Consider the following 18107-nt stretch of genomic DNA (forward strand, 5'->3'; position numbering starts at 1 on the left):
GTATTTTCCAGGTTTTTTGGACAGAACAGGAAATTGCTCAGTGAAATCTTAAGAGCAGTGTGAGTGACTTCTCAATTGATCCCAAGGTAACAACTATTGTTAGCAGGAATTTCCGAAAACTTGACGTAGAAATCCAGGTAAAAAAATGCCCGTATAAAAATTGTGCCAGCAGGTCCATAAAACAAGAAATAAAAGAGAGACTGGAGAAATTGAAAGAACAGTCGCACCAAGTTGTGGGAAGACTTCTACTAAGTGTGAGATATACGAAAAAACAATCAAGCATTTGTGATATATCCAAAGATTAATTTCATACCGCGAAACAATATCAACAGAGCCCTAACTGAGCAGAGGCATCAACATGGGCTCATCTTCGTGTTATTCCGGCAACAAAAAAAGCCAGCTACTTTGAATGAGGATCAGATTATCAATGATCTTTCATTTAATTAAAAAATTGTCCCCAAATCGAGAGAGAAAACAATTTATGTGAGAATAATTTCACTTCCAAAATCTTTAGAAGCGTCAACATTGAGTGTTTCCGTTAACGAAGGACAAAAAGCAATAAATCTTTGTTGTAGGCGCAGAAATATGTAATCAGGTCTCAAAAATTATTCGAAACAAAATTTTTAAAAAGAAAAATTTTAAGTAAAAAAACGGACATTAAAATTGGAACGCAAAACAGCATACAAATGGAGCGTTCAATGTGGAAAGCAATTGTTATGAAATGATGTACTTGGTACTTTGACACATTAACACGCATCCAGCAACAGTGAAGTAGGAAAAGAAGTAACAATGCTCTTTCATACAACACGAAATTACCCCAATCGAGTAAAAAAACTGTTTTTGTGGTACGATTTTTACCTCTGAAAATGTTGGATACGCCACCAATGAAAGTTCCCATTAGACGCCGACACATCAAACATTTCACCCTTGCTGTAGAAATTAAGATATGTAATTTGGTCTGAGCAAATTGTTGGATACGCCACCAATGAAAATTCCCATTAGACGCCGACACATCAAACATTTCACCCTTGCTGTAGAAATTAAGATATGTAATTTGGTCTGAGCAAATTTTTTGAAATTATTTGCTAAAAAGAAAAATTTTACGTGAAGAGACGGACATTATTTCTGGAAAGCAAAAGAGCATCCATTCGGAGCATTCATTGTGCCCAACAATTAGCATGGTTTCATCGCCTTGGTATGTTGACACCTTAACACGCAGCTAGCTTCAGGAGAAGAGGAAAAAAAGTAACAATGCTGTTTCATTCAACACGAAATTACCCCAAATCGAGGAAAAAACTATTTCTGTGATTTGACTTTCACCTCTAAACTTGTTAGAAACGTCTTCAAAGAGTGTTCCCACTAGGCACAGACACATAAAACATTTCACCCTTGCTGTAGAAATTAAGACATGAAATTAGGTCTGAGCAAATTGTTTGAAATTATTTGCTAGATAGAAAAATTTTACTTGAAATGACGGACATTAACTTTGGAAAGCAAAGCAGCATCCATACGGAGCGTTCAATGTGCAGAGCAATTGGTATGAGTTGATGTAATTGGTACTTTGGCACATTAACACGCAGCCAGCAACAGTGAAGTAGGAAAAGAAGTAACAATGCTCTTTCATACACTACGAATTTACCCCAAATTGAGGAAAAAAAAACTATTTTTGTGGTATGATTTTTACCTCTGAAAATGTTGGATCCGCCACCAATGCAATGAAAGTTCCTATTAGGCGCCGACACATCAAACATTTCACCCTTGCTGTAGAAATTAAGACATGTAATTTGGTCTGAGCAAACTGTTTGAAATTATTTGCCAAAAAGAAAAATTTTACGTGAAAAGTTGAACATTAACTTTGGAAAGCAAAGCAGCATCCATATGGAGCGTTCAATGTGCAAAGCAATTGTTATGAGTTGATGTACTTGGTACTTTGACACATTAACACGCATCCAGCAACAGTGAAGTAGGAAAAGAAGTAACAATGCTCTTTCATACAACACGAAAGTACCCCAAATCGAGGAGAAAATGATTTCTGTGATTTGATTTTCACCTCTGAACTTGTTAGAAACTTCTTCAAAGAGTGTTCGCACTAGGCAGAGACACATAAAACATTTGACCCTTGCTGTAGAAATTAAGACATGAAATTAGGTCTGAGCAAATTGTTTTAAAAATATTTGCTAAATAGAAAAATTTTATGTGAAAAGACGGACATTAACATTGGAAAGCAAAGCAGCATCCAAACGGAGCGTTCAATGTGCAGAGGAATTGTTATCAGTTGATGTACTTGGTACTTTGACACAATAACACGCAGCCAGCAACAGTGAAGTAGGAAAAGAAGTAACAATGCTCTTTCATACAACACGAAATTACCCCAAATTGAGGAAAAAAACTATTTTTGTGGTATGAGTTTTACCTCTGAAAATGTTGGATACGCCACCAATGAAAGTTCCCATTAGGCTCCGACACATCAAACGTTTCACCCTTGCTGTAGAAATTAAGACATGTAATTTTGTCTGAGCAAATTGTTTGAAATTATTTGCTAAAAAGAAAAATTTTACGTGAAAAGACGAACATTAACTTTGGAAAGCAAAGCAGCATCCATATGGAGCGTTCAATGTGCAAAGCAATTGTTATGAGTTGATGTATTTGGTACTTTGACACATTAACACGCATCCAGCAACAGTGAAGTAGGAAAAGAAGTAACAATGCTCTTTCATACACTACGAAATTACCCCAAATTGAGGGAAAAAACTATCTTTGTGGTATGATTTTTACCTCTGAAAATGTTGAATACGCCACCAATAAAAGTTCCCATTAGGCGCCGACACATCAAATGTTTCACCCTTGCTGCAGAAATTAAGACATGTAATTTTGTCTGAGCAAATTGTTTGAAATTATTTGCTAAAAAGAAAAATTTTACGTGAAAGGACGAACATTAACTTTGGAAAGCAAAGCAGCATCCATATGGAGCGTTCAATGTGCAAAGCAATTGTTATGAGTTGATGTACTTGGTACTTTGACACATTAACACGCATTCAGCAACAACGAAGTAGGAAAAGAAGTAACAGAGCTCTTTCATACAACACGAAATTACCCCAAATCGAGGAAAAAATCATTTCTGTGATTTGATTTTCACCTCTAAACTTGTTAGAAACGTCATCAAAGAGTGTTCCCACTAGGAACAGACACATAAAACATTTGACCCTTGCTGAAGAAATTAAGACATGAAATTAGTTCTGAGCAAATTGTTTGAAACTATTTGCTAAATAGAAAAATTTTACGTGAAAGGACAGACATTAACTTTGGAAAGCAAAGCAGCATCCATACGGAGCGTTTACTGTGCAGAGCGGTTGTTATGAGTTGATGTACTTGGTACTTTGACACATTAACACGCAGCCAGCAACAGTGAAGTAGGAAAAGAAGTAACAATGCTCTTTCATACAACACGAAATTACCCCAAATTGAGGAAAAAAACTATTTTTGTGGTATGATTTTTACCTCTGAAATTGTTGGATACGCCACCAATGAAAGTTCCCATTAGACGCCGACACATCAAACATCTCACCCTTGCTGTAGAAATTAAGATATGTAATTTGGTCTGAGCAAATTGTTGGATACGCCAACAATGAAAATTCCCATTAGACGCCGACACATCAAACATTTCACCCTTGCTGTAGAAATTAAGATACGTAATTTGGTCTGAGCAAATTTTTTGAAATTATTTGCTAAAAAGAAAAATTTTACGTGAAAAGACGGACATTATTTCTGGAAAGCAAAAGAGCATCCATTCGGAGCATTCATTGTGCCCAACAATTAGCATAGTTTCATCGCCTTGGTATTTTGACACCTTAACACGCAGCTAGCTTCAGGAGAAGAGGAAAAAAAGTAACAACGCTGTTTCATTCAACACGAAATTACCCCAAATCGAGGAAAAAACTATTTCTGTGAACTGACTTTCACCTCTAAACTTGTTAGAAACGTCTTCGAAGAGTGTTCCCACTAGGCACAGACACATAAAACATTTGACCCTTGCTGTAGAAATTAAGACATGAAATTAGGTCTGAGCAAATTGTTTGAAATTATTTGCTAAATAGAAAAATTTTACTTGAATAGACGGACATTAACTTTGGAAAGCAAAGCAGCATCCATACGGAGCGTTCAATGTGCAGAGCAATTGTTATGAGTTGATGTAATTGGTACTTTGGCATATTAACACGCAGCCAGCAACAGTGAAGTAGGAAGAGAAGTAACAATGCTCTTTCATACAACACGAAATTACCCCATATCGAGGAAAAAATGGTTTCTGTGATTTGATTTTCACCTCTATACTTGTTAGAAACGTCATCAAAGAGTGTTCCCAATAGGAACAGACACATAAAACATTTGACCCTTGCTGTAGAAATTAAGACATGAAATTAGGTCTGAGCAAATTGTTTGAAATTATTTGCTAAATAGAAAAATTTTACTTGAAAAGACGGACATTAACTTTGGAAAGCAAAGCAGCATCCATACGGAGCGTTTACTGTGCAGAGCGGTTGTTATGAGTTGATGTACTTGGTACTTTGACACATTAACACGCAGCCAGCAACAGTGAAGTAGGAAAAGAAGTAACAATGCTCTTTCATACAACACGAAATTACCCCAAATTGAGGAAAAAAACTATTTTTGTGGTATGATTTTTACCTCTGAAATTGTTGGATACGCCACCAATGAAAGTTCCCATTAGACGCTGACACATCAAGCATTTCACCCTTGCTGTAGAAATTAAGATATGTAATTTGGTCTGAGCAAATTGTTTGAAATTATTTGCTAAAAAGAAAAATTTTACGTGAAAAGACGGACATTATTTCTGGAAAGCGAAAGAGCATCCATTCGGAGCATTCATTGTGTCCAACAATTAGCATGGTTTCATCGCCTTGGTATTTTGACACCTTAGCACGCAGCTAGCTTCAGGAGAAGAGGAAAAAAAGTAACAATGCTGTTTCATTCAACACGAAATTACCCCAAATCGAGGAAAAAACGATTTCTGTGATTTGACTTTCACCTCTAAACTTGTTAGAAACGTCTTCAAAGAGTGTTCCCACTAGGCACAGACACATAAAACATTTGACCCTTGCTGTAGAAATTAAAACATGAAATTAGGTCTGAGCAAATTGTTTGAAATTATTTGCTAGATAGAAAAATTTTACTTGAAAAGACGGACATTAACTTTGGAAAGCAAAGCAGCATCCATACGGAGCGTTCAATGTGCAGAGCAATTGTTATGAGTTGATGTAATTGGTACTTTGGCACATTAACACGCAGCCAGCAACAGTGAAGTAGGAAAAGAAGTAACAATGCTCTTTCATACAACACGAAATTACCCCATATCGAGGAAAAAATGGTTTCTGTGATTTGATTTTCACCTCTAAACTTGTTAGAAACGTCTTCAAAGAGTGTTCCCACTAGGCACAGACACATAAAACATTTGACCCTTGCTGTAGAAATTAAGACATGAAATTAGGTCTGAGCAAATTGTTTGAAATTATTTGCTAAATAGAAAAATTTTACGTGAAAAGACGGACATTAACTTTGGAAAGCAAAGCAGCATCCAAACGGAGCGTTTACTGTGCAGAGCGGTTGTTATGAGTTGATGTACTTGGTACTTTGACGCATTAACACGCAGCCAGCAACAGTGAAGTAGGAAAAGAAGTATGAAATAACAATGCTCGTTCATACAGCACGAAATTACCCCAAATTGAGGAAAAAAAATAAATTTTGTCGTATGATTTTACCTCTGAAAATGTTGGATACGCCACCAATGAAAGTTCCCATTAGGCGCCGACACATCAAACATTTCACCCTTGCTGTAGAAATTAAGACAAGTAACTTGGTCTGAGCAAATTGTTTGAAATTATTTGCTAAAAAGAAAAATTTTACGTGAAAAGACGAACATTAACTTTGGAAAGCAAAGCAGCATCCATATGGAGCGTTCAATGTGCAAAGCAATTGTTATGAGTTGATGTACTTGGCACTTTGACACATTAACACGCATCCAGCAATAGTGAAGTAGGAAAAGAAGTAACAATGCTCTTTCATACAACACGAAATTACCCCAAATCGAGGAAAAAATGATTTCTGTGATTTCATTTTCACCTCTAAACTTGTTAGAAACGTCTTCAAAGAGTGTTCCCACTAAGCACAGACACATAAAACATTTGACCCTTGCTGTAGAATTTAAGACATGAAATTAGGTCTGAGCAAATTGTTTGAAATTATTTGTTAAATAGAAAAATTTTACGTGAAAAGACGGACATTAACTTTGGAAAGCAAAGCAGCATCCATACGGAGCGTTCAATGTGCAGAGCAAATGTTATGAGTTGATGTACTTGGTATTTTGACACATTAACACGCAGCCAGCAACAGTGAAGCAGGAAAAGAAGTAACAATGCTCTTTCATACAACACGAAATTACCCCCAAATTGAGGAAAAAAACTATTTTTGTGGTATAATTTTTACCTCTGAAAATGTCGGATACGCCACCAATGAGTGTTCCCATTAGGTGCCGACACATCAAACATTTCACCCTTGCTGTAGAAATTAAGACATGTAATTCGGTCTGAGCAAATTGTTTGAAATTATTTGCTAAAAAGGAAAATTTTAAGTGAAAAGACGGACATTATTTCTGGAAAGCAAAAGAGCATCCATTCGGAGCATTAATTGTGCCCAACAGTTAGCATGGGTTCATCGCCTTGGTATTTTGACACCTTAACACGCAGCCACCTTCAGGAAAAGAGGAAAAAAAGTATCATTGCTGTTTCGTCGTTCAACACGAAATTACCCCAAATCGAGGAAAAAACGATTTCTGTGATTTGACTTTCAACTCTAAACTTGTTAGAAACGTCTTCAAAGAAAGCTCCCACTAGGCACAGACACATAAAACATTTGACCCTTGCTGTAGAAATTAAGACATTAAATTAGTTCTGAGCAAATTGTTTGAAATTATCTGCCAAAAAGAAAAATTTTACGTGAAAAGACGGACATTAACTTTGGAAAACAAAGCAGCATCCATACGGAGCGTTCAATGTGCAGAGCAATTGTTATGAGTTGATGTACTTGGTACTTTGACACATTAACACGCAGCAAGCAACAGTGAAGTAGGAAAAGAAGTAACAATGCTCTTTCATACATAACGAAATTACCCCAAACCGAGGACAAAAACTATTTTTGTGGTATGATTTTTACCTCTGAAAATGTTGGATACGCCACCAATGAGTGTTCCCATTAGGCGCCGACACTTCAAACATGTCACCCTTGCTGTAGAAATTAAGACGCAATTCGTTCTGAGCAAATTGTTTGAATTTTTTTGCTAAAAAGAAAAATTTTAAGTGAAAAGACGGACATTATTTCTGGAAAGCAAAAGAGCATTCATTCGGAGCATTCATTGTGCCCAACAGTTAGCATGGGTTCATCGCCTTGGTATTTTGACACCTTAACACGCAGCCACCTTCAGGAAAAGAGGAAAAAAAGTAACATTGCTGTTTCATTCAACACGAAATTACCCCAAATCGAGTAAAAAACGATTTCTGTGATTTGACTTTCACCTCTAAACTTGTTAGAAACGTCTTCAAAGAGTGTTCCCACTAGGCACAGACACATAAAACATTTGACCCTTGCTGTAGAAATTAAGACATTAAATTAGGTCTGAGCAAATTGTTTGAAATTATCTGCCAAAAAGAAGATTTTACGTGAAAAGACGGACATTAACTTTGGAAAACAAAGCAGCATCCATACGGAGCGTTCAATGTGCAAAGCAATTGGTATTAGTTGATATAATTGGCACCTTGACACATTAACACGCAGCCAGCTACAGCGAAAGAGGAAAAGAAAACGCAGAAATACATCTCCTTGGCAGTTTTTGAAGACAATTTAATCATGTTCAACAATATTACACAAAACCGAATACAATAGGAAGCTTCCACATTAATAAACAATGCATGGAGAAATCAACGAGGAGGCTGGGAGGAGTTTGAAATCAATTTCTGGTTCTATGTTAAAATGCAGATGTCCAGCTCCAAGTGAGTTTTGGAGACAGTCCTTTATTTCTTCATCGTTGCAATCCTGTTCAGCTACGGCTACAAGACTCGACACAGTCTTGAAGGACCTGACATACACATAAAGATCAGAGTTTGATGAAATAAATTCCTCTATACGTCCAATTTTAGTGGTAGAACCAGCTTTTGTTTTAGCAGTATATGTAGAAAAATGGGCGCATCCGGTTCTTTGCAGCTACTTTTGTGAGCAAAAAACTTTCTTTTGCTCAGAGTTATCTTCAAATAACTTTAGAACGGCTCTGACGGCTGCAAATGGGTAGGCAATCCGGTTTCAACAATTTTGTTTGAAAGACTAACTTCGTTGCTGTAATTACTTTTTTGTCTTTGCTCTACGTTGAATTTACGTAGGTATCTTTTCACAACGAGGTCAGGTGTTGCTTGAGAACTGACTGTTTGCGAGATCGTACGCGTTAATTGGTAATTGGCACTTTCAAATCCCATTGCCGAAATTGCAGCCAATGGACCTTTTGATTGAACTTGGTCTGCCAAATGACGAAGCGGGTGCATGGTATAAACTTCAGCAGAGTCAGTAAAAAACGACGTCACTTTTTTCTGATAACCTTCAATAAAGGAACGCGCTTCGTGAATTACGTTTGTAGCCGAAAATTTGGCGAGCATCTATATTGCCAGCGATAACAAACAGAAATGGGCAAATAAACTTTCATGAATTACACCGTGTAGTGCTGATAGCCCAAAAACGTGAAATTTCTCAACTCAGACGTCTTCCAGTACTTAATAAAGTCGAGAGATAGGAACTTCCTTCCAAACCCACTTGGGAAAACGATTGATTTTAACCCATTCAAGACAATTTCTGAATTCCTATTGCTCAATCTTTTCTGGTGAAGGTTGAACAGAAAAGTTTTCACGACACCGAGCAAAACTTGGTGCATATAATCGATGATAGCAGCATTCGGCAATTCCAAAGTGTCTTCGAGGACAGATGGCCCTAAACACATAGATCAAAAAATTGAACAATCAATTTCTTATCAACTCTATTGAAAGATCGAAAGACAACAAAAAAATTTACCTCTAAGTCCTCTGAACGGCGCCAGAGCATTCCCATTCGCAAGAGTTTTCAAAATTTGTCGTCGGCTTGATGTGGTTCGCTTTGCTGCGGAGCAACTGTAAGGATAAATCCAAACTTGTTTAGTTGATGCTCTGCGACCCATGGCAAAACAATTTGGACAGCCGTACCTTCCGTTAAATTGAGTCTGGTTAATTACGGACGCTTTTGCGACCGCATCAAAAACGGCAAAAGGGCATTTCTCTCACCTAAACATAAAAGTCAATCCAATTTGATGAAAAGGGAAAAAAAGATAAAGCAAAAGAAGACTACCTGGATGTTTCTCTGATCGAAGGCCAATTCAAATCCTTCTTCAATCAGTTGCTTCATTTGATTTTTCAGACAATGCAAGAAAACATCCCAATTTGGCTTTCCAACTCCTCCGAACAAGGCCGCCAGTATATGGTTTTTATATTGCGATCGAACCGAACATGGTAAATTCGCAACTTGAAACCAAACAGGGTAGAGTTGGTATTTACATGATTTACTGGGCGGTGTTTACATGGTTTACTGGGCACCGAAATTCCGTCGGTGTTAATAATCAAATAAATTGTTTTAACGGAATCGTTAGATACAGAAGGCAGCTTCAAAAATTTCTCAGGAATCCAGTTTTTTCTTTGATCCAAAATATGGAGATTCTCTTCGATCACTTTTGATAGCAGTGGTTTGATATTCAAAGTCAAGCAGACTCCATTAGAGCAAATTGTTTTTGATACTGAGTTCAATAAATTTGATTGATACGTTTGTATCGAATTGAAACTCGGCAAATTATTTGATGCTGGCATACATTGAGCGACTATACAGTGTACAGATTTCAGCGCTCGATCAGAAAGAGAGTGCTGAATGGCTATCTGCAGTAATTGAGAACGATAATCATTCAAGGAAAGCAAAGAATTTTTGAATAACTTTTTCTCTTCGTAGCCCTCATCTTGTGTATATGAGCCTGAACTTGAATCCGGAGACTCATGCAAAGTAGGGGCGTCATCATCAGAGTTGGAAGAACAGATTTGATCCCAGATCAGGACATCTTTTTTGCAGCGTTGAATTCAAAGGGGGCAAAAACTCAGAATCAGGTAATTCACTCATAGAACAGTCATCGTTACTTTTTTGAGTCTCCGAGTCTGAAGAATGCGCCCTGGTGACGCTAGGAACCTCCGGGTAGAGTTAATACTTCAATCTTTTTTTTCTTCTGTAAGGTATAAAAGTTAGCTTTGTCACTCTTCTTTTTCTTCTATTATTTTCTAGTTGCGATTTGAAAGGAATTTGTGGACTTTCTGAGTTCAATTCAGTTCGCTCTGTCCCAGGGATCGGTGGGGAAAACTCACTTTCACTGCTTTCGTTATCAGCATCTTGTTCTTCAGCTGGTGGCTCAATAAAATTATTTTCAATCTCCTCAACTCTTTCCTCATGAGAAGCATCACTATTACAATCATTCTCAGCAAACACTTTGCCGGATCGAGTTCGTGTAGCAAAAACGTATGGATCCGCGCCATGAAATTCCACGTGAGGGCATTGGCAATTTATTCGATTTGGTCCGAAATAACCTCCATTGTACAGAACTGTTATTTCCTGCCCCGGTAAGATAGACTTTGCGCCCACTTTGATGTACAGTAAACTTTCCTTTTGTGGTGGATCATAGAATGAGTTGTTCCTGCATGAAGAATTGGTAAATGAGGCAGGCCCGAGCATAAGGAGTTTCTCAGTACTTGACAAATCAAAATTTGAGATTTCATTTTCTCCATTGGTGCCAGAAAACCGAACAGAAAAGTATTCGGCAACCTGCGGGAAGTAAATTTTTTGCAAAAACACCGTAGCTGACGAAGCCACTGTCTCTTGAATAGTTACCCCACAACGCTTTAATATCCACAATGTTTTTCAGCATTTCGTACGATTTCTCGACTTTTTGATACAGCTCACTTTTTTCCAAGTCGGACCTCGTAGGCATGTCAGGTTTTACTTCAACTGTAATCTTATGACTATTGTTTTTCTCTGAGTCAACAAACCTTCTAGTGAGCAGGTCATCAATTCTTGCCAAATCTTTCCAATTAACATTCATTCTATCGAAAATAAAACGTACATTAAATGAGAGTTTTTAGTTTCATTAAACGCTGAGCAAAAACGCTAAAGAAACCTCAATTCTCTGAAAAAAAACGATGAACGTTTTTACGTTACTGTAAAGTAAATAATTCTTGAGAGTATTAAAATGAATAGCCTCCATGCTTCATCCAAAAGTAAAAAACAAACAATGAACAAAATGAGTTTCAGGTTGAAGAAAAAAGACTGCATATAATATAAAACAGAGAAAAATCTGGATACCAAATAGATTAACATAGAGATCAAATATATTTCATCTGGTTATTATTGGAAAGGAGCAAATAATTAAGAAAACTGACTCAAAATAACAAACAAAAATATTTTTTGGAGACCAACTTACAAGAAGCAACATTAACATCATAGGCGTTTCGAAGAAAGCGGCCAATCTTTAATTTTCCATGCTTCATTCCAATCGCGCAGGAACATTGACTTTTTGTGGCTTCCGCAAGTCCAGTCCTTTTTGGTTAAGGCTACTCTTAGCATGCTCCCATTGATTTGGATACCTCTGCTCTAGTGCCCGTCGAATTGCATCTACTTTTCTATCAGAGAGCCTCGATCTTGTCTTTTCATCAGACTTCGAAGGGTCAATCATTCCCTCTTTGAGCTCCGTTACGGTGAATAGCGCACATGCCATTCGTATTCCATAAACTCCAGGGCGATTTCCCTCAATTGAGGACAGATTCACGTCATCAAACCAGATGTCCTCTGTCGATGTCTGTTGCGTTGGTGCAGCAGCACTGTTCGAAGCAGAACTGTCAAGGGAGAACGCGAGCCGCTCAAGGAACTGTCTCTGTCGTCTCATCTCTCTGCTTGACTGGTCCAGGCTGTCTTTCACGCTTCTCATAACCCCACACAGACTTCCAATCAAACTCTCAGAGAGAACAGAATCAACCGAATTTTTTCGCATCTGTTTCTTTTTCTCCAAGTTATCAATTACTTTTGGATTATTACTACAAGGTGCGTTTTCGTCAGAGAATGACACTTGCAGCTTTTTAAAGGGAGGCTCGTAAATTTCTGTTTCGGAATCTGAATCGGAGCTCATTTCCTGGGTTTTTTCTCCCGACAACACTGAAGTCATTTCATCCATTGACACAATTTTTCTACCAGCGTTGCCTTTTTTTCATCATCATTTTCGGTCGCGCTTTCAGCTCCACTCGATTCGCTTTCCAAGAAAGCTAAAAGTTTTTTAGCCTTGCTGGGTTTTTCAGCACTTGGAGCCTGATTGTCTTTAGATGTACCCTTTGTACGAACATTTTTCTTCCCACCTTGGCTGACTTTTGAGGCAGAGGAGTGACAACTTTCCGAAATGTCCAAAAAATCCAAATGATTTACGGAAACATCGTGGTTGCTCTCATCCAGCTTTCGCACTAGATTGTCTCGCTTCTTGGCTACTTTTTCATACGATCCCTTGCGAAGCATTAAGCCTTCGAAATGATTTCCTTTATGATACAACCAAATTGCCTGTCCCTCTATCAGCTCCAATTTTTCTTTTCTTGACAATTTATCATCCCAGTCCGGATGGCCCAAGGGAAGAATGTCATACCTTTTGTCCTGTTGATAAAAGACTAGTAAATGAGTGTTTTTCTGATCTTGCGTGTAGACAACACCACGGTCTCTCGGTGATCTATTTGAGGCAGGCATTAGATTCTCTGAAATTTGTTAAAACTTAAGACATTTAAGCACAAGTGAAATCAATTTGAAACAACCGTCATTTCAATATTAAAAAGGTTACAGGGACTCCGTTTAATGAGTGAGTTAAAAAGTGAACATTTTGAAACATCCAGTTAAGCAAGCAAATCGGCGTATACAATCATAAGGTTTCAATTAAGATTCAGCTTTTCTTCAACTTTAAACGATTGTTTTTCAATTAAGTGTCAGTTTTCCTTCAAATTTCAGATTTTGCTGCTTGCTCTTGCTCGTTTTTGGCGTTTCGCCTCGCGGCCTAGGCGACTAATAGCTTCCTTTGCCTCCAGCCAACAATTGCGCTTGAACCGATCCAGAACAGCTTTCTTGATAAGTGCGGTTTTTGTGACGTCAAGAGATGTCCTATACCCCTCACCAGAACGAGACGGATCGCACATCTGTGTTAACAACTCGGTTTGCGTAAACAACTCTTTCGCTAAATTAACCCCATACTTGGAAGGCTTCGAACCAGGTATCTTTCTTAGATTCAATTCGCCGTACATCAAGCTAGCCGTTTCGTCCGTCTCAATCTCAGAAGTGGCCGGTATCGCTTTTGAGTTCTAACTTTCTTCTTAGCTTTTGACACTCCTCTATCTCCTTATCAAACTTCTCTACACTTTCGTTCAGCTCGGAAATAATTTTTTCCAGTTCTTCGCTATTACAAGGTTCTTCGTCACCAAAAATTTGTGGAGAAGAAACAACGCCACTCATTCTGCTCTAAAAAAACTTTCATTGACAACCAACGTTCAAAACTCAACCAACAGTATTAAGGAAAAGGCAAATGAGGAACACAAAGAAGGTAATTCATATCAGAAAATAGAGAAATCACATCTATAGACAGATACACAAGCTACTGGTAGAGACCCATCAGTAATTTTACTCTTCAATTATAAATCAAACAACTGATTTTTACCAAAGCAATCTTTGCAACTGATTTCAGCAAAACAACTTTTACAAGACCAGATCATGCATTTTTCACAGAGAAACAAATCTTTTTGGAAAAGGTTGCTACCGCAGTTGCATTCAAAAGCTGGGCACATCGGCGCTTCAATAATTGTTCGTTTTCGGAAGTCAAGCTTAAGTTGATGTCGTTCACGAAAAGAGCAAAGCCAATCCCAGCTGGCCTTTTTCGCGCTCTTACATGTTTCAGGCACCACACTGTCAGTTCTTTTCAACATTTTGAACACACGCTCCCTGACATTAGTCCAAGTGCGTATATGACCTGCCTCCGCTAACTTCTTGAGTACTCTTGATATCTTTTTCTCAGAATCGTCAGAGATCAACTTGTTCGATTTCTTCGCCTCTCTTCTCAAATGATCACAAAGAGTTTGCTCGGGAATGCCATACATGTCCCGTAGTGTTGACACTTGATAACCATCTTCTCGTATCAGTATTATGGCCAACTCCAAATCCTTCTTATCGTACGATTCCGTCTTGACTTTTTTATAATTGCGTGGCATAGCTTCACTGAAACAAACTTCACGTATAAAACATCCATATAGAAACCAAATAGGAAGTTTGTTCTTTAAAACTGCAAAAAAAAACAATAACTATGTCAAGCTCAATAGATTTCAATGCAATAAAACCATTTTTTGACCATTTGAAAAAGACCGATTTTCAAAATTAATTATTCGAATTAATAGCGAATTTACGTGCGAAAACCTAACTCTCTACAGAGAAGCTATACCAAAAAGGTAGAATTGATAAATCCACTCAGGCAGCTACGAAATCTAGCTTTTCCCCTGCGCTTTTTACTCGCTAGCATTGCACAAGTATAAAGAGTACAAATTTAAAAATCATCAAATAAAGAAACTTTATAAAAAAACATTACGAACCTGATCGTTGACTTGAACTTTTTCTTAGGCAAGCTAGAGCGAAAAATCTTTTTATTTTAAACTCTAGGTATACATGAGATACTCCATGCCGAGTTTGAATAGGTTTGAACAACTTCTCCAAAAAATGAGAACAAAACTTTCTAAAAAAAAAAGAAGCATTAAGCGTTTTGAAAAATGCTTTCAAGTCCATCCACTTACAGGATGTTTCATGACAGAAAATTCGCTTGGATAGCACTGTAAGCTTATTTTAGGAGCCCTAAACAGAAGAAAAATCCTATTTCCGCTTTTAGTAACGAAAAATAGAGAGTTTTGTCCAGATAAAGAATGCTTCTTTCGAGGAAACGAAAGAAACGGCTAAAATAGAGTGAAATTTTCAAATTTACCCGCAATAAAAATTTGATGCCTGCACTCTACGAGTATCCAGCCTAAGAAAACAGGGTTACAAGCGCATTGACTTCAAATAACTTTTTGACCGAAAAATGAGAACAAAACTTTCTAAAAAAAAGAAGCATTAAGCGTTTTGAAAAATGTTTTCAAGTCCATCCACTTACAGGATGTTTCATGAACAAAAATTCACTTGACTAGCACTGAAAGCTTATTTTAGGAGCCCTAAACAGAAGAAAAATCCTATTTCCGTTTTTAGCAACGAAAAAGAGAGAGTTTTCTCCAAATAAAGAAGGCTTCTTTCGAGAAAACGAAAGAAACGGCTAAAATAGAGTGAAATTTTCAAAAATACCCACAATAAAAATTTGATGCGTGCATTCTACGCGTATCCAGCTCAGAAAAACAGGGTCACAAGCGCATTGACTTCGAATAACTTTTTGACCAAAAAATGAGAACAAAACTTTCTAAAAAAAAAGAAGCATTAAGCGTTTTGAAAAATGTTTTCAAGTCCATCCACTTACAGGATGTTTCATGAAAGGAAATTCACTTGACTAGCACTGAAAGCTCATTTTAGGAGCCCTAAACAGAAGAAAAATCCTATTTCCATTTTTAGTAACGAAAAAAAGAGAGTTTTGTCCAAATAAAGAATGCTTCTTTCGAGAAAACGAAAGAAACGGCTAAAATAGAGTGAAATTTTCAAAAATACCCACAATAAAAATTTGATGCGTGCATTATACGCGTATCCAGCCTAGAAAAACAGGGTTCCAAGCGCATTGACTTCAAATAACTTTTCGACCGAAAAATGAGAACAAAATTTTCTTAAAAAAAAGAAGCATTAAGCGTTTTGAAAAATTTTTTCAAGTCTATCCACTTACAGGATGTTTCATGAACAAAAATTCACTTGACTAGCACTGAAAGCTTTTTTAGAAGCCATAAACAGAAGAAAAATTCTATTTCCCTTTTTTAGTAACGAAAAATAGTGTTTTGTCCAAATAAAGAATGCTTCTTTCGAGAAAACGAAAGAAACGGCTAAAATAAAGTGAAATTTTCAAAATAGCCGCAACAAAAATGTGATGCGCGTATTCTACGCGTGTCCAGCCTAGAAAAACAGGGTTACAAGCGCATTGACTTCAAATAACTTTTTGACCGAAAAATGAGAACAAAGCTTTCTAAAAAAAAGAAGCATTAAGCGTTTTGAAAAATGTTTTCAATTCCATCCACTTACAGGATGTTTCATGAAAGAAAATTCAATTTACTAGCACTTAAAGCTTGATTTAGGAGCCCTAAACAGAAGAAAAATCCTATTTCCATTTTTAGTAACGAAAAATAGAGAGTTTTGTCCACATAAAGAATGCTTCTTTCGAGAAAACGAAAGAAACGGCTAAAATGAAGTGAAATTTTCATAATTACCCGCAATAAAAATTTGATGCGTGCATTCTACGCGTATCCAGCCTAAAATAACAGGGTTACAAGCGCATTGACTTCAAATAACTTTTTGACCGAAAAATGAGAACAAAGCTTTCTAAAAAAAGAAGCATTAACCGTTTTGAAAAATGTTTTCAAGTCCATCCACATACATGATGTTTCATAAAAGAAAGTTCACTTGACTAGAACTGAAAGCTTTTTTTAGGAGCCCTAAACAGAATAAAAATCCTATTTCCGTTTTTAGTAACGAAAAATAGAGAGTTTTGTTCAAATAAAGAATGCTTCTTTCGAGAAAACGAAAGAAACGGCTAAAACAAAGTGAAATTTTCAAAATTAGCCGCAATAAAAATTTGATGCGCGTATTCTACGCGCGTCCAGCCTAGAAAAACAGGGTTACAAGCGCATTGACTTCAAATAACTTTTTGACCGAAAAAATGAGAACAAAGCTTTCTAAAAAAAAGAAGCATTAAGCGTTTTGAAAAATGTTTTCAAGTCCATCCACTTACAGGAATTTTCTTGAAAGAAAATTCACTTTACTAGCACTTAAAGCTTGATTTAGGAGCCCTAAACAGAAGAAAAATCCTATTTCCATTCTTAGTAACGAAAAATAGAGAGTTTTGTCCAAATAAAGAATGCTTCTTTCGAGAAAACGAAAGAAACGGCTAAAATAAAGTGAAATTTTCAAAATTACCCGCAATAAAAATTTGATGCGTGCATTCTACGCGTATCCAGCCTAGAACAACAGGGTTACAAGCGCATTGACTTCAAATAACTTTTTGACCAAAAAACGAGAACAAAGCTTTCTAAAATAAAAAGAAGCATTCAGCGTTTTGAAAAAAGTTTTCAAGTCGGGCGATTTACGGGATGCTTGACGCCAAAATGACCACTTGGCTAGCACTATGATTTTAATTCAGAAACCTTAAATAGAAGAAATTGCGAGACAAAAGATCAAACTAAGTAATATTTACAAATAACATTACAAAGGCTTGATTCTCTTATCAAATTTCAGATCTTTGCCAAAGTTAGTTGGCATCTTCTTCAGGATCTTGGGTTTTGTGGGCTGTAGTGATGATAAAAGGGGGGCCTCCTGACAAGTGCCAGACTCCCCAAGAACGATTCCTTTTGGGGGGTGTTCCAACATTTCATTATATGTTTCACGGCAGTCCGTGGGATTATGGAAGTTGAGCCAGCCCTTCAACTTTCCCTCCTTTTCTGCTTTTTTTCTTGAGTTTAAGAAACAGACCTTAATTACTTATGGGTAAAGTTCCCTCAACTCCAGTTTTGCGGCACCCATTGTACCTTTAGTCGTTTGCGTGAACTCCGAAAACTGGGATGAGATTGGTGCATGAAAGGCCTTTTCGAAGCCACGCTTTCTCGACTTCTCTTGATTAGGACTGTTTTCCTATTAAAAAATTTGAAACAATTGATGCGTACAATTTACTTGTATCCAGCCTAAAAAATCAGGGTTACAAGCCCATTGACTTCAAACTATTTTTTGAACCAAAAAATGAGAACAAAGCTTTCTAAAAA

The sequence above is a fragment of the Convolutriloba macropyga genome, chromosome 4 (genome assembly GCF_964194025.1).
Source record: "Convolutriloba macropyga chromosome 4, txConMacr16.3, whole genome shotgun sequence".
NCBI classification, from domain to species: domain Eukaryota; kingdom Metazoa; phylum Xenacoelomorpha; order Acoela; family Convolutidae; genus Convolutriloba; species Convolutriloba macropyga.